Below are 12,977 nucleotides of genomic sequence, written 5' to 3'. Positions count from 1 at the left end.
TTCCATGTGGATGATCTCCCAGCTTGTGCTGGCAACATCAGCTGAGTGCATAAGAATGGAGTGTACCTTTGTTTTAGGGAGAATACTCAAGGAGAGGTGAGGCCATTGACCCCTCCATAGTAGAGAGCAGATGGCAGCATTCAGCTAGGGTAAGGTTTCACCAACAGTGCATCATTCTCCATCACACAGTGTGTCATTTCCTATTCTTCATAATGACAAAGGGTCTACATCATCGTGCAGAAATATTTCTCACCTACAAATGTTTACACATTTCATTGTTTGACTGGTGTGACCACATGTTAAACATGTCTGACATCCAGTAAGTCACCTACTCCAGAATCCTGTGCCAGTCACTCCGCTCTCTCTCTTTCAGCCATCAAGCTGGATTATTGTGTTTTGCTTAGTGAGCAAGGACTATCTATTATCACCAGTCTCCAGATTCCTGTCAGCCTCTTTGTACAAGGAGAGAACACTATCTTAAACTAACATGTTGCCACATGCAGTACAATGCAACGAGTCATCAGGGTGCTTAAGCAGCACTTCCATTGCCTGAGATAATTAGTATCTAGAAAGGGTGTCCCAGTTCATGTTCGCTTCCTGCATCCACCACATGTAGAATTAAGCAGTCTCAGTCCTTTTCCACTGTGGAGAAGAAGGAAGACAATGTGAAGGAAGAGAAAGAGGAGGAACAGCAAAGATCTTTTAGGAGGATTCTCCTCCCTAACTACTCAGGGGGCACTGCTTTGCAACCTGATTAGGGAGTCTGACCCATTGAAATATTCAGTGACTGCATGCAGCAGGGCCTGGACAATACTGACACTTGAGCTGATGGAGCAAGGAAAGCTCAAGTCACCAAAGACTGAGGCAATGTGTACCGTCTAGTCACTAAACAGCTGCAAATTCTCCATTGTACCTGCCAAACCCGAAACTCTCCCACTAATTAATAACATCCAACTATAAATTTGGGTCACACAACATTCTACCTTAGAGGTATGTTGTCAGTTTTTGATTGTTAATGCATCTAAATTTTAGAAATCCTTGTAGCATGGTACTTGGGGAATAGTCATAGTCATAGTCATGGTCATACTTTATTGATCCCGGGGGAAATTGGTTTTCGTTACGGTTGCACCATAAATAATAAATAGTAATAGAACCATAAATAGTTAAATAGTATTATGTAAGTTATGCCAGTAAATTATGAAATAAATCCAGGACCAGCCTATCGGCTCAGGGTGTCTGACCCTCCAAGGGAGGAGTTGTAAAGTTTGATGGCCACAGGCAGGAATGACTTCCTATGACACTCTGTGCTGCATCTCGGAGGAATGAGTCTCTGGCTGAATGTACTCCTGTGCCCACCCAGTACATTATGTAGTGGATGGGAGCCATTGACCAAAATGGCATGCAACTTAGACAGCATCCTCTTTTCAGACACCAAATCAGAGAGTACAGTTCCATCCCCACAACATCGCTGGCCTTACGAATGATTTTGTTGATTCTGTTGGTGTCTGCTACCCTCAGCCTGCTGCCTCAGCACACAACAGGAAACATGATAGCACTAGCCACCACAGACTCGTAGAACATCCTCAGCATTGTCTGGCAGATGTTAAAGGACCTTAGTCTCCTCAGGAAATAGAGACGGCTCTGACCCTTCTTGTAGACAGCCTCAGTACTCTTTGACCAGTCCAGTTTATTGTCAATTCATATCCCCAGGTATTTGTAATCCTCCACCGTGTCCACACTGACCCCCCTGGATGGAAACAGGGGTCACCGGTACCTTAGCTCTCCTCAGGTCTACCACCAGCTCCTTAGTCTTTTTCACATTAAGCTGCAGATAATTCTGCTCACACCATGTGAAAAAGTTTCCTACCGTAGGCCTGTACTCAGCCTCATCTCCCCTGCAGATGCATCCAACTATGGCACAGTCATCCGAAACCTTCTGAAGATGACAAGACTCTGTTTTCATTAACAAGACAGTGGCTGTCCGGACAAATACGTTGCAGTAACCAACCACCAGTCCTTACCTCTCTTTCTCTAGCTTCCATATGTTCCCATTACCTCTCATGGCATTTAGGGTTGACCTGTAAATGCTGACTTATCTGCAAAATTCACATTTGATAATTAAATTAAAGAATATACTCTTCACTTCACACTAATGCTGTCCTCCCATTTTTGCTGATCAGCTGGAAATTGTTCTTGAAGCCACACAGTTATTAGATAATTAAATATGTTTTAAAAATAATGTTATAACATTCAGAAACAGAAAAAGATTAAAACCAGTTAAATACATTTCACTTGGTTAAATAAAACCAAAGTTAATTATCTTATTCTTGCTCTTCTCCCTATAATCCAGTGAAGGAACAACAAGCTAAATTTTCAGCTTTAGTGTGGGAGACCTGTAGAATGTAGTCAAGATGCACTGCAACAACTCACCAAAGTTCCAAAGGCAGCACCTTCCAGACCCACGACCACTACCATCTAGACGGACCAGAACAGCAGATGCCTGGGAACACCACCACTTGGAAATCCCCCTCCAAGTCACTCACCGTCCTGACTTGGAAGCATATCGCAGTTCCTTCATTGTCACTGGGTCAATATCGTGGAATTCCCTCCTAACAGCACTGTAGGTGTACCTACACCTCAGGCACTGCTGCAGTCCAAGAGGCAGCTCATCACCACCTTCTCAAGGGCAACTAGGGATGGGCAATAAATGCTGGCTTAGATGGCGATGCCCACATCCCATAAGTGAATAAATTAAAAAAAAGTTGTACTGTGAATAACTCTCCTAGTGATGTGATGAGAAATCTTCACTTTCACATTTTCCAGTATAAGTATGCATACATGTGAAAATTACTAAAATGATCTTCATTAAACATTCCTGACAGCTAGACAATGGTGGTGCAGTTACAATAAGTTCAGTAGTTTGGATTTTGTCATAATGACAAAAGCACTATCCTAATGTTCTGACACAGGAGCCCTCAGTGAAAAAAAATTACAAACCTTTTAATCTTCCTTCCTCTGAATCTTATATTACCCATTTAATTGATTTCCTTGATCTTATTTCAAATAAACGATTCTTCATTATTTTTCTCAAATTGATATTTCTAAATCAGATTGTATAATACATTCTTTTGTAATTACGGCAGTCCTATTGATTTTTAGAGTAGCCACATAATAGATTCAGAAGTTGGAGTTTCATTCATCTTTTTTCTGACATGGAAGGAAAGAATATCTTTCCTTCTGTAAAAGATGAAGTTTAAATTAAGAAGAGAATGTTTATCTTTAAATTATTTCTTTGCTGAAAATCATCATTCTGGAAGAAGGATTGTTCATCTTCCACTTTCATGGTCAGGGCTTTATAAATAGTTTGTGATATGCTTTTCTCATTTAATCGTTTAGAAATTTGGCAGCACCCACCTTTGTATTTATTGTGTCCACAAATTATTGTTCTGGATATTGGGCCGAGGCTCTTGCTCTAAACATTTCTATCAACCTTGGCAGTAATTATAAAATTGGCAATGTGCAATGGAGTAATGATGCTTTTTTTCTGAATCATTACACAATGAGATTTTTGGATCAGATATTGCCTGCAAGTTGAATGTTCAGCTGTATTTTCACATGTTTGTTTTCCAGATTAAGTAAATTTTGTCTGAGGGTTGGGAAAGATCCAGCAGCCAAAAAATTAAACCTGTAGTAATACATCAAATATTGGAGGAGTTTGATGGGCCAGGCAGCATCTATGGAGGTAAATGGACAGCTGGCATTTCAGGTTGAGACTTTTCATCAGGATTCAAAATCTGCAGTTTATGAATTTCATGTTGATATTTTCCTTGAAGTTTGCAGGTGAATCTTTCTGAACTGGCTAGTGCTGACATGGATTGCATACCTACTATAAAAATGGGTCAGATTCTACACGGTTCAAGCTGTTATCATGCTGCAGACCTCTTACAGCATGAAATAGTATGCAATATGATTTTTTTTCTTCATTAATATGCACAGATTTCAAGACTACAAAGTCACTTTTACATTAGTTGAGAGCTGCCATTTAATCAAACACCACTTTTAATTATTTCACATTATAACAAGTTATGACAATTATAACAATATTCTTACTCTGTATTCTTGTCATTTTGTATCAAGTACATTAGCAACAAACATTTGCTTTGATGTAATAATAACACAAAGTCATTAGTGTCTGACCTCATCATAGGGTAAAGCTGATTGCAGCTTTTATCATTAGCTGTGGTTTAAGTTAAAAAAAACAGTATGCTTCATGTAGTACACATTATTGATACCCTCCCTCTCTTCTTTCCATCTCCTCACTTTCTCGTCCATTCTTCCTCCCCTCACTGCACATTGAAATCCAGGGATTTGCTTTACTTGTAACTTTATGTTGCTATGTAGTTCCATCATCAATTCATACTTTAGTTAAAAAATACTGCATCTTGCTCTCAGGTTTCCCAACGTCATTGTTCTAATTGGTACTGAAATATAGCCACAATTTTTCAAGATTGATTTGATATCCATTCACTTGGCAAACTCTGTTAAATATTCTAATATACCAAAATACTGTACACTAACATTGTAACAGGGAGTTTTAAATAAATCCTTGTGTCTGTCATTGGACCAAAAAACAAAAGCTTGATTGTTGTAAAGGGATTTAAATGGTGCTGTAAATCTGAAATCAAAACAGAAAATGTTGGACAAACTAACAGGTAATGCAGCTTCTTTGAAGAAAGGAAAAGTATTAATATATCCGATTGCTAAGTTGAAATGCTTTCTCTGTTTTCTCTCTCCACAAATGTTACCTTTGTTGGACGATCATTCTGAATAACAAACACCTCTATTGAGATAGACAAATGGTATGGAATAGATTCTGGTCACTTCTGTCAAATAATTATTTATTATCTAGTTACTTATTATGCTTTTGTAGTTTGATTCATTAGCGGTGCTAAATGAGTACAGGCGTATTTTGCATTTTATGCATAACAAAATGCAGTGCTCATTTATTTCCTGAGATTAGTTTGTCTAAACTTTAGTACGGCATCAAAGATTGGAAATTAATCATTGATTGCATGAATGGATAAGTTGTGCATGTGCTTGACTCAGATTTCCTTCATTTAGAAAGTTCATGGTTAAAGATTAAAATGATTAAAATAGTGAAAAAGATTTGATGGTGTAGAATGCAGGCCAGAAAGAGGGGATAATATTTAAATTGCAGTTAATTCACTGAGGAAGCACCTTATACTCCCAACTTCCCTTATGACATAGAAGGAGGCGATCTGGCCCTTTCCATCTGTGCCAGCAAAGAATACTTCCAATAATTCCATTCATCCCACAATATTTCCTTATGACCTATTTTATCACCTGTCCATCAACTCTCCCCTGATTTTTCTGCCACTTACCTACACCAGGGGAAATATACAATAACCAATTAACCAGTACCAGTGCATTGATTCTTCAGATTCAACGAGGGAGTATTTCATGTGGACAAAATGGAAATATGCAAATTGCATACAGATAGTAACTCAGGCCAGGAATGAATCTAGATCTCCCTGGATCTGGGTGGTATCGGCAGTATCTGAAGTAATTACAGATACGATTACAGATATTTGCAAACTCTCCATGAAAGTGTAAAGATAGTGGGCCATATGTGCACAATACTCGTTGGCCCATTCCAGGAGGGACCCAGAGGCTTTGGAAAGAGTATTGAATAGGTTTACCAAGATGTTGCCTGGACTGGAGTGTATTAGCTACAAGGGGAAGTTGGACAAACTTGGGTTGTTTTTCCTGGAGCATCGGAAGCTGTTTGGAGACCCGTTTGAAACTTATAAGATTATGAGAGACATAGGTAGGGTAGGGGTAGGCTGGCTGGTCTAAAGAATAGGGTGGACTAAAGAATCTTTAGGGTAGATATGTCAAGAGCCAGTTGACATGCCTTTAAAGTGAGAAGGGAAAAGTTTAAAGGAGATATGCAGGGCAAGCTATTTTTTTACACACAGTGGAGCAGGTACCTGATTGCTGAGAGGAGTGGGGGAAGCAGAAAGAGTAGTGGCATTTAAGTGACTGTTAACACATGGATATGCAGAGAATAGGGGCATGAATCACAGAGAGACAGAAGAGAATCAGTTTAATTCAGCATTCTGTGGGATGAAGGACCTGTTCCTGCCCTACTGTTCTACTTCGACAATCAGTGAGTTATAAGGCCAGGATGGGCCAAATACCTAATTCTGCTCGTATATCTAATGGTCTTATGGTTTATGGATTATGAAATATGTTATTAAAATGTTTGTATTAACTCTGATTAATTTGGATTGGAACAAGTTCAAAGAACTAATGGCAGTGTAATGGGTTCACAATATGTATAAGAAAAATGCAGAAGACAAGTTGCATCAAAGATATTTTCATGCATTAGAGTTGCACAGGAGAGTTGTAAGCATGAGAGAGCTGCATTTGAATAGAAATAAAGAAGAAGTTGCACAAGTAGTGGTAAGGGTGCTTAGGAGGGAGAGAGTCAGGTTGGAGGAGAAAGGCTGTCTTAGGAAGCATCTCTGCTTCATTCAATTTATAGACAAAGGCTGCTACCCAGCACAGTTTGTGATGTCAGTCAGTACCAGAGACCTGAAGCCCATAAAAGGAAGAACTAGTCTGTGCCTTGTCTGAAGGCCAAACAGTTTTAAATTCATAAGACTAGTCACTCTTGGCTTGTCTGTCAAAGTTTCTAATTATGTGAATTTGCCCAGGATGTCAAAACACAGAATAGAGGGACAATTAGATCCATCTCCTTGGTTAAATTACTTCAGGCACATGGTGCAATCAACTGGCAATCTGATCAACAGTATGAATCCATTATATCCGGCAATGAACTGCTAGCAGATTCCCTGGCAATCTTTCTGTGCTTAGATCCTGATGGTGACGTGTTGCATGAGGAAGGGCATGAGGAGTTTGGTAATATTAGGTGAAGATGTGAGAATGATCTATTTTAAAGCTCGTGATCACAGAAATATAGAAAATAGGTGCAGGAGTAGGCCATTTGGCCCTTCGAGCCTGCACCGCCATTTATTATGATCATGGCTGATCATCCATCTCAGAACCCCGCCCCAGCCTTCCCTCCATACCCCCTGATCCCTGTAGCCACAAGGGCCATATCTAACTCCCTCTTAAATATAGCCAATGAACTGGCCTCAACTGTTTCCTGTGGCAGAGAATTCCACAGATTCACCACTCTCTGTGTGAAGAAGTTTTTCCTAATCTCGGTCCTAAAAGGCTTCCCCTTTATCCTCAAACTGTGACCCCTTGTTCTGGACTTCCCCAACATCGGGAACAATCTTCCTGCATCTAGCCTGTCCAATCCCTTTAGGATTTTATATGTTTTAATCAGATGCCCCCTCAATCTTCTAAATTCCAACGAGTACAAGCCCAGTTCATCCAGTCTTTCTTCATATGAAAGTCCTGCCATCCCAGGAATCAATCTGGTGAACCTTCTTTGTACTCCCTCTATGGCAAGGATGTCTTTCCTCAGATTAGGGGACCAAAACTGCACACAATACTCCAGGTGTGGTCTCACCAAGGCCTTGTACAACTGCAGTAGTACCTCCTTGCTCCTGTACTCGAATCCTCTCGCTATAAGTGCCAGCATACCATTCGCCTTTTTCACCGCCTGCCGTACCTGCATGCCCACTTTTAATGACTGGTGTATAATGACACCCAGGTCTCGTTGCACCTCCCCTTTTCCTAATCGGCCACCATTCAGATAATAATCTGGTTTCCTATTTTTGCCACCAAAGTGGATAACTTACATTTATCCAAATTAAATTGCGTCTGCCATGAATTTGCCCACTCACCCAACCTATCCAAGTCACTCTGCATCCTCTTAGCATCCTCCTCACAGCTAACACTGCCACCCAGCTTCGTGTCATCCGCGAACTTGGAGATGCTGCATTTAATTCCCTCATCCAAGTCATTAATATATATTGTAAACAACTGGGGTCCCAGCACTGAGCCTTGCGGTACCCCACTAGTCACCGCCTGCCATTCTGAAAAGGTCCCGTTTATTTCCACTCTTTGCTTCCTGTCTGCTAACCAATTCTCTATCCACATCAATACCTTACCCCCAATACCGTGTGCTTTAAGTTTGCACACTAATCTCCTGTGTGGGACCTTGTCAAAAGCCTTTTGAAAATCCAAATATACCACATCCACTGGTTGTCCCCTATCCACTCTACTAGTTACATCCTCAAAAAATTCTATGAGATTCGTCAGACATGATTTTCCTTTCACAAATCCATGCTGACTTTGTCCGATGATTTCACCGCTTTCCAAATGTGCTGTTATCACATCTTTGATAACTGACTCCAGCAGTTTCCCCACCACCGACGTTAGGCTCACTGGTCTATAATTCCTCGGTTTCTCTCTCCCTCCTTTTTTAAAAAGTGGGGTTACATTAGCCACCCTCCAATCCTCAGGAACTAGTCCAGAATCTAACGAGTTTTGAAAAATTATCACTAATGCATCCACTATTTCTTGGGCTACTTCCTTAAGCACTCTAGGATGCAGACCATCTGGCCCTGGCTGATGGTCCTGACCAAGCGTCCTGACTTTTCCTGACCTGGTTAATACATCCAGCTGTTGCTTCCATCACTGACAATAGCCCTGCTGCCTCTCACCCTCTTGGCTACCTCCAACTAGACATCCTTGGTGAGACCAGTACATTTCTTCCTTCTGTTCCTGGGATGAAGTATGTCCTTCCAACTCTATGCTACAATTAGCTCTGTCTCCAGGATTTAGATTCTGGTCTTGCTCCAGTCCAACATCTTAACTGGACATTTCATACTGCCCAAACAGCCTAGTTCTGCTCCCATGTCTTATGGTCTTATAGTCTTATATTTAATGGCAGATTGTCCTCTGAAATACAGCTATAATTGTATCACAAGGAGCACCGATCAATTTCTGTGTGTCTTGCAGGTACAAAACCCAGAAGTGTAATTATTTAGTGTGATCTTAAGATCTAATGCTCAACTGACTGAGACTGAATTTTTAAAATGGATGAATTTATCCAGCTCCATGTAGAAAATACCATTCTCCAAGTGACAAATGGTCTTACTGGGTGAGCATAGCCTATACCACTAAAGGTGAGGATATTATAATAATTTGGTATTTTCATTTAACATACATTTTGGTTATCTTGTTGTCTCCAAGTTGATTTCAAAAAGCAATTTTACTACAATGATTTTACTAATGTAAGTGCTAGATAGAAATGAAGCAACTTGGCCATGAACGATGAATGGTGGAACAGGTGCAAAGTGCCAACTGTCATACTCCTGCTTCTTTATTTTATGAACTGATGTTATATTCTAATAATATAGTTATCGATACGACTTGTATGCAGGTTGCTTATGGCTTCTTTGACATCTTTCCCATTACACCATTGACCCTTTCTTAGCTTCTATTCTGATTGACTTTCCAGATACTACGTTTCTATAATCAAGCCTTTTAAAATGGACTACTTGACTATCTCTTCAAAAGTCAAGCCTCCTCTTGCCAAACATCAAATATCCTTTAAATAAGGATATTTGTTGTCCACGGCGGGAGGAGAGAGAAACAGAGCGCCAAGCATGCGCGGGCCTCCGGTGAAAAATGATATTGTATCCATTAATTAGGGGCCGTGGACAATTCCGAATTGATGGAGGTGAATGTGAAAGCACAGAGGAACATCTGGAAACATTTCTGAAACGCTCGTTCACTGCTGTCATTACTGCGCGGTCGGGAATCTTTCAGAGGGAAGCCCTCAAAATCTCCGGCTTTGCCTGCTGTTGGCGACCGAGATGGAGGTCGAATCGTTCGGATAGGGATGGCGCTCAGCACTCGGTGTCGGAGAGAGCTCGAAGTTTTCGGATGACTCAGAGTCGGACTGTGGTTGGGTATGGCAGGGAGAGTTTTTCTTTCTTCTCCCGTCTGCGTGAGATGTGGGACATTTGAGAGACTTTGAACTTTTACTGTGCTCATGGACTTCTTCATCAAGTTATAGTATTGTTGCACTGTTGTAACTATATGTTATAATTATGTGCTTTTGTAAGTTTTTTTCAGTCCTGGTCTGTCCTGTGTTTTGTGATATCACACCAGAGGAAATATTGTATCATTTCTTAATACATGCATTACTAAATGACAATAAAAGATGACTGTGTGTCTTCATAATCTAATGTTAATTTTTATCGCCATTGCTATCTTTCTTGCAGTTCCACAAGGATCTCCTCCATTAGAATATTGTTTCTGACATAATATCTAATTAATCCGAGAAAAAGTCACAATGTTTTCTTTTTCATTCCGACCATGGGATATTAACTCTCCTCGTGCTTTCGACCTTTCCATCTTCTGTGACACGTTGACCACACCATCTCCTTCCAGAACCAGAGTTCAGTTCAGTGAAACTACTACTCTAAATTTGTCCCAATTATGCTGTGTGAAAATAAAGATATTGAGTTATACAGGAAGGAATACAAGCTCTTCAGTCCAAATCTTCCAAGTCAGCCAGTCCTATTTACCTGCATTAATCCCATATTTCTCTGAACTTTTCTTATCCACGCACCCATCTGAATGTTTTTTAAATGTCGTAATAGTATTCGTCACTGTCACTACCTCTGGTGGAATATTGACAGAACATTTCCAGCAATTTTTTTCTCCATCAATCCCAATCCGTGCCTTGACTTCAATCATACATTCATCTATGGTCTCTATCGTTCTGGGCAGTCTTCCACTCTCTCCCTCCTCACTCAGCTGTGATGGATGCTCTGAAGTTTCTTGGCTCAGGTTGCATTCCACAGATTAGGAAGCCATGTATGAAGGATTTTGTCTACCATCAATTCAACATATTTATCAATATTCTCTATATCAAATTACTTCAATTGAGAATCGTGTTTCAGTAAAATGTACTCTTATTTATAAGTTTACTAGATGTATAGTTATAGGCTCATACCTCGGAAATGGTGCTTTTGTTGCTAAATATATGGTTGAATGGGATATATCTTTTCCATCTATTGACAGATAAACCAAAATAACTATGCAGCACAAAATGCTGGAGGAGCTCAACAGGCCAGGTAACATCTATGGAAAAGACTGTTTGGCAGGATACTCGCTGAAAGGCCATGCCAAAGGGTCTCAGCCCAAAATGTTGACTGTACTCTTTTTCTAGTTGCTTCCTGGCTTGTTGAGCTCCTTCAGCATTTTGTGTGTGTTGCTTGGATTTCCAGCATCTGCAGATTCTTTTTGTTTGCAAAATAACTATGTGCCATTTTTGACATATATTCCCTAATGTCATTGGAGTAATTATTTCTCCAATACCATTGGAGAATACTATATTCTCTATACTATATTCCATATTCCCCAAGCCTATTAATAAACATATTAGCTATTTGGTTCATATGGATTTTTGCTTCACGATGTAGAGACAGAACTTTATGCTGAGTTCCAAGGGACTGTTCACCAAGATGGAAACCCCTCTCCACATTGCCTTCTGCTGTTAGGATTGGCTCAACGGGTCTATAGCAGAAAGCAACAATGATGGCAATGAAAGGCCAAGTTAAGCCAATTGGTGCTTTTACCTCACAGATCCCGTGACCCCAGTTTAGTCCTAGGTCTTGGGTGCAGTCTGCATGGAATTTGTATGTATTCACTGTGATTGCATGCGTTTCTCCTGGGTGCTCTAGCTTCCTCTTACGTCTTTAGGACATGCTAACCCCTGTACATTATTTCTGGTGCAAGTCAGTGTCAAAAGAATTTAAAAAGTGATGGGCATGAGGATGAGGGAATAACGCTGCCCTTCCCATAAAAATTGTCATGCCATGTTTGTCCTGTTCGAGGTCTCATATGGATATGGAAAAGGAGCAGAGATTTGAAATATAGTAAAACTCCAATAACCACTATTCGATTGCTCAGAAATCCAAATCATTCAGAATTTGGTTTACTGAGCCCTAATTCCTTCATTTCCCAGTAACTCACTGGGATCTGGTTCACACCCTCCCTTTAAAAGGTATTAGTGGAGAAATAATAGTATAATAATATTATAATTATAATTATTTTAATAATATAATAATTATAATAATATTATAATAATAATAGCAGTGCTGCCAGGATAATCAAGGACACAACCCACCCAACCAAAACACTTTTTGTCCCTCTTCCCTCCGGGAGAAGGCTCAGGAGCTTGAAGACTCGTATGGCCAGATTTGGGAACAGCTTCTTTCCAACTGTAATAAGACTGCTGAACGGATCCTGACCCGGATCAGGGCCGTACCCTCCAAATATCCAGACCTGCCTCTTGGTTTTTTTTGCACTACTTTACTTTCCATTTTTCAATTTTCTATTTATGATTAATAATTTAAATATTTAGTATTTACTAGTTTTAATATTTTTAATATTTAGTATTTGTTATCCAGGGAGCAGAAAATGCAGAATCAAATATCGCTGTGATGATTGTACGTTCTAGTATCAATTGTTTGGCGACAATAAAGTATAAACGTTTGTATAAAGTATAAAGTAATATCGAATAATCTGGTAAAATTTACCTGTTTAACATTACCAATGTTATAATGTGCCTGATCAATGGAGTTGTTATTGTGACAATCTTAGAGGAATGCCACTAACTCATAATATAACATCAAAAGACTTAGGGTTTTCAAATGAAAATAATCTCTTTTTTTGGCATAATAGGTTCATTTTTATCCATTGTACAAAGTCAAGAAGATGGCAGAGTTTGTCATTGAAACGTTGGTTAAAATTGATATTTGTACCGAGCTGGAAGCCCGAGAAGAGTTTATTTGGTAATAAAGTTGCTTAAAATCTTCAAACTTAGGAGAAATTTTTAATTTTATTTACTCTTAAAACATTGAGGCATTCAAAATTCTAAATGCTTCTATTTGGAAAGAAAACAGAAGTTAATTTTCAAGGGCAGATGGGATGGTATCCAGAGGAGAAAGATATAAAGT

The 12,977-nt window shown here is 39.7% G+C and overlaps 1 long non-coding RNA gene across 3 annotated transcripts in view; it reads left to right on the top strand.

Moving 5' to 3' along the window:
- Window positions 1-12,977, top strand: part of LOC134355541 (uncharacterized) — a 44,492-nt gene that overhangs the window by 28,757 nt on the left and 2,758 nt on the right. Inside the window, exons 1-2 of one of the 3 annotated variants that reach the window (XR_010020117.1) lie at window positions 8,814-9,128; window positions 12,703-12,812. The exons of the other annotated variants lie outside the window; for them this stretch is intronic. This is a non-coding gene — a long non-coding RNA (uncharacterized LOC134355541). Of the gene's footprint in view, window positions 1-8,813; window positions 9,129-12,702; window positions 12,813-12,977 lie in introns of those variants that run through there. 3 annotated transcript variants of the gene reach the window in all.

The sequence above is a fragment of the Mobula hypostoma genome, chromosome 13 (genome assembly GCF_963921235.1).
Source record: "Mobula hypostoma chromosome 13, sMobHyp1.1, whole genome shotgun sequence".
In the NCBI taxonomy this organism is placed as follows: Eukaryota; Metazoa; Chordata; class Chondrichthyes; order Myliobatiformes; family Myliobatidae; genus Mobula; species Mobula hypostoma.
This window is presented reverse-complemented; position numbering and strand designations above follow the sequence as displayed.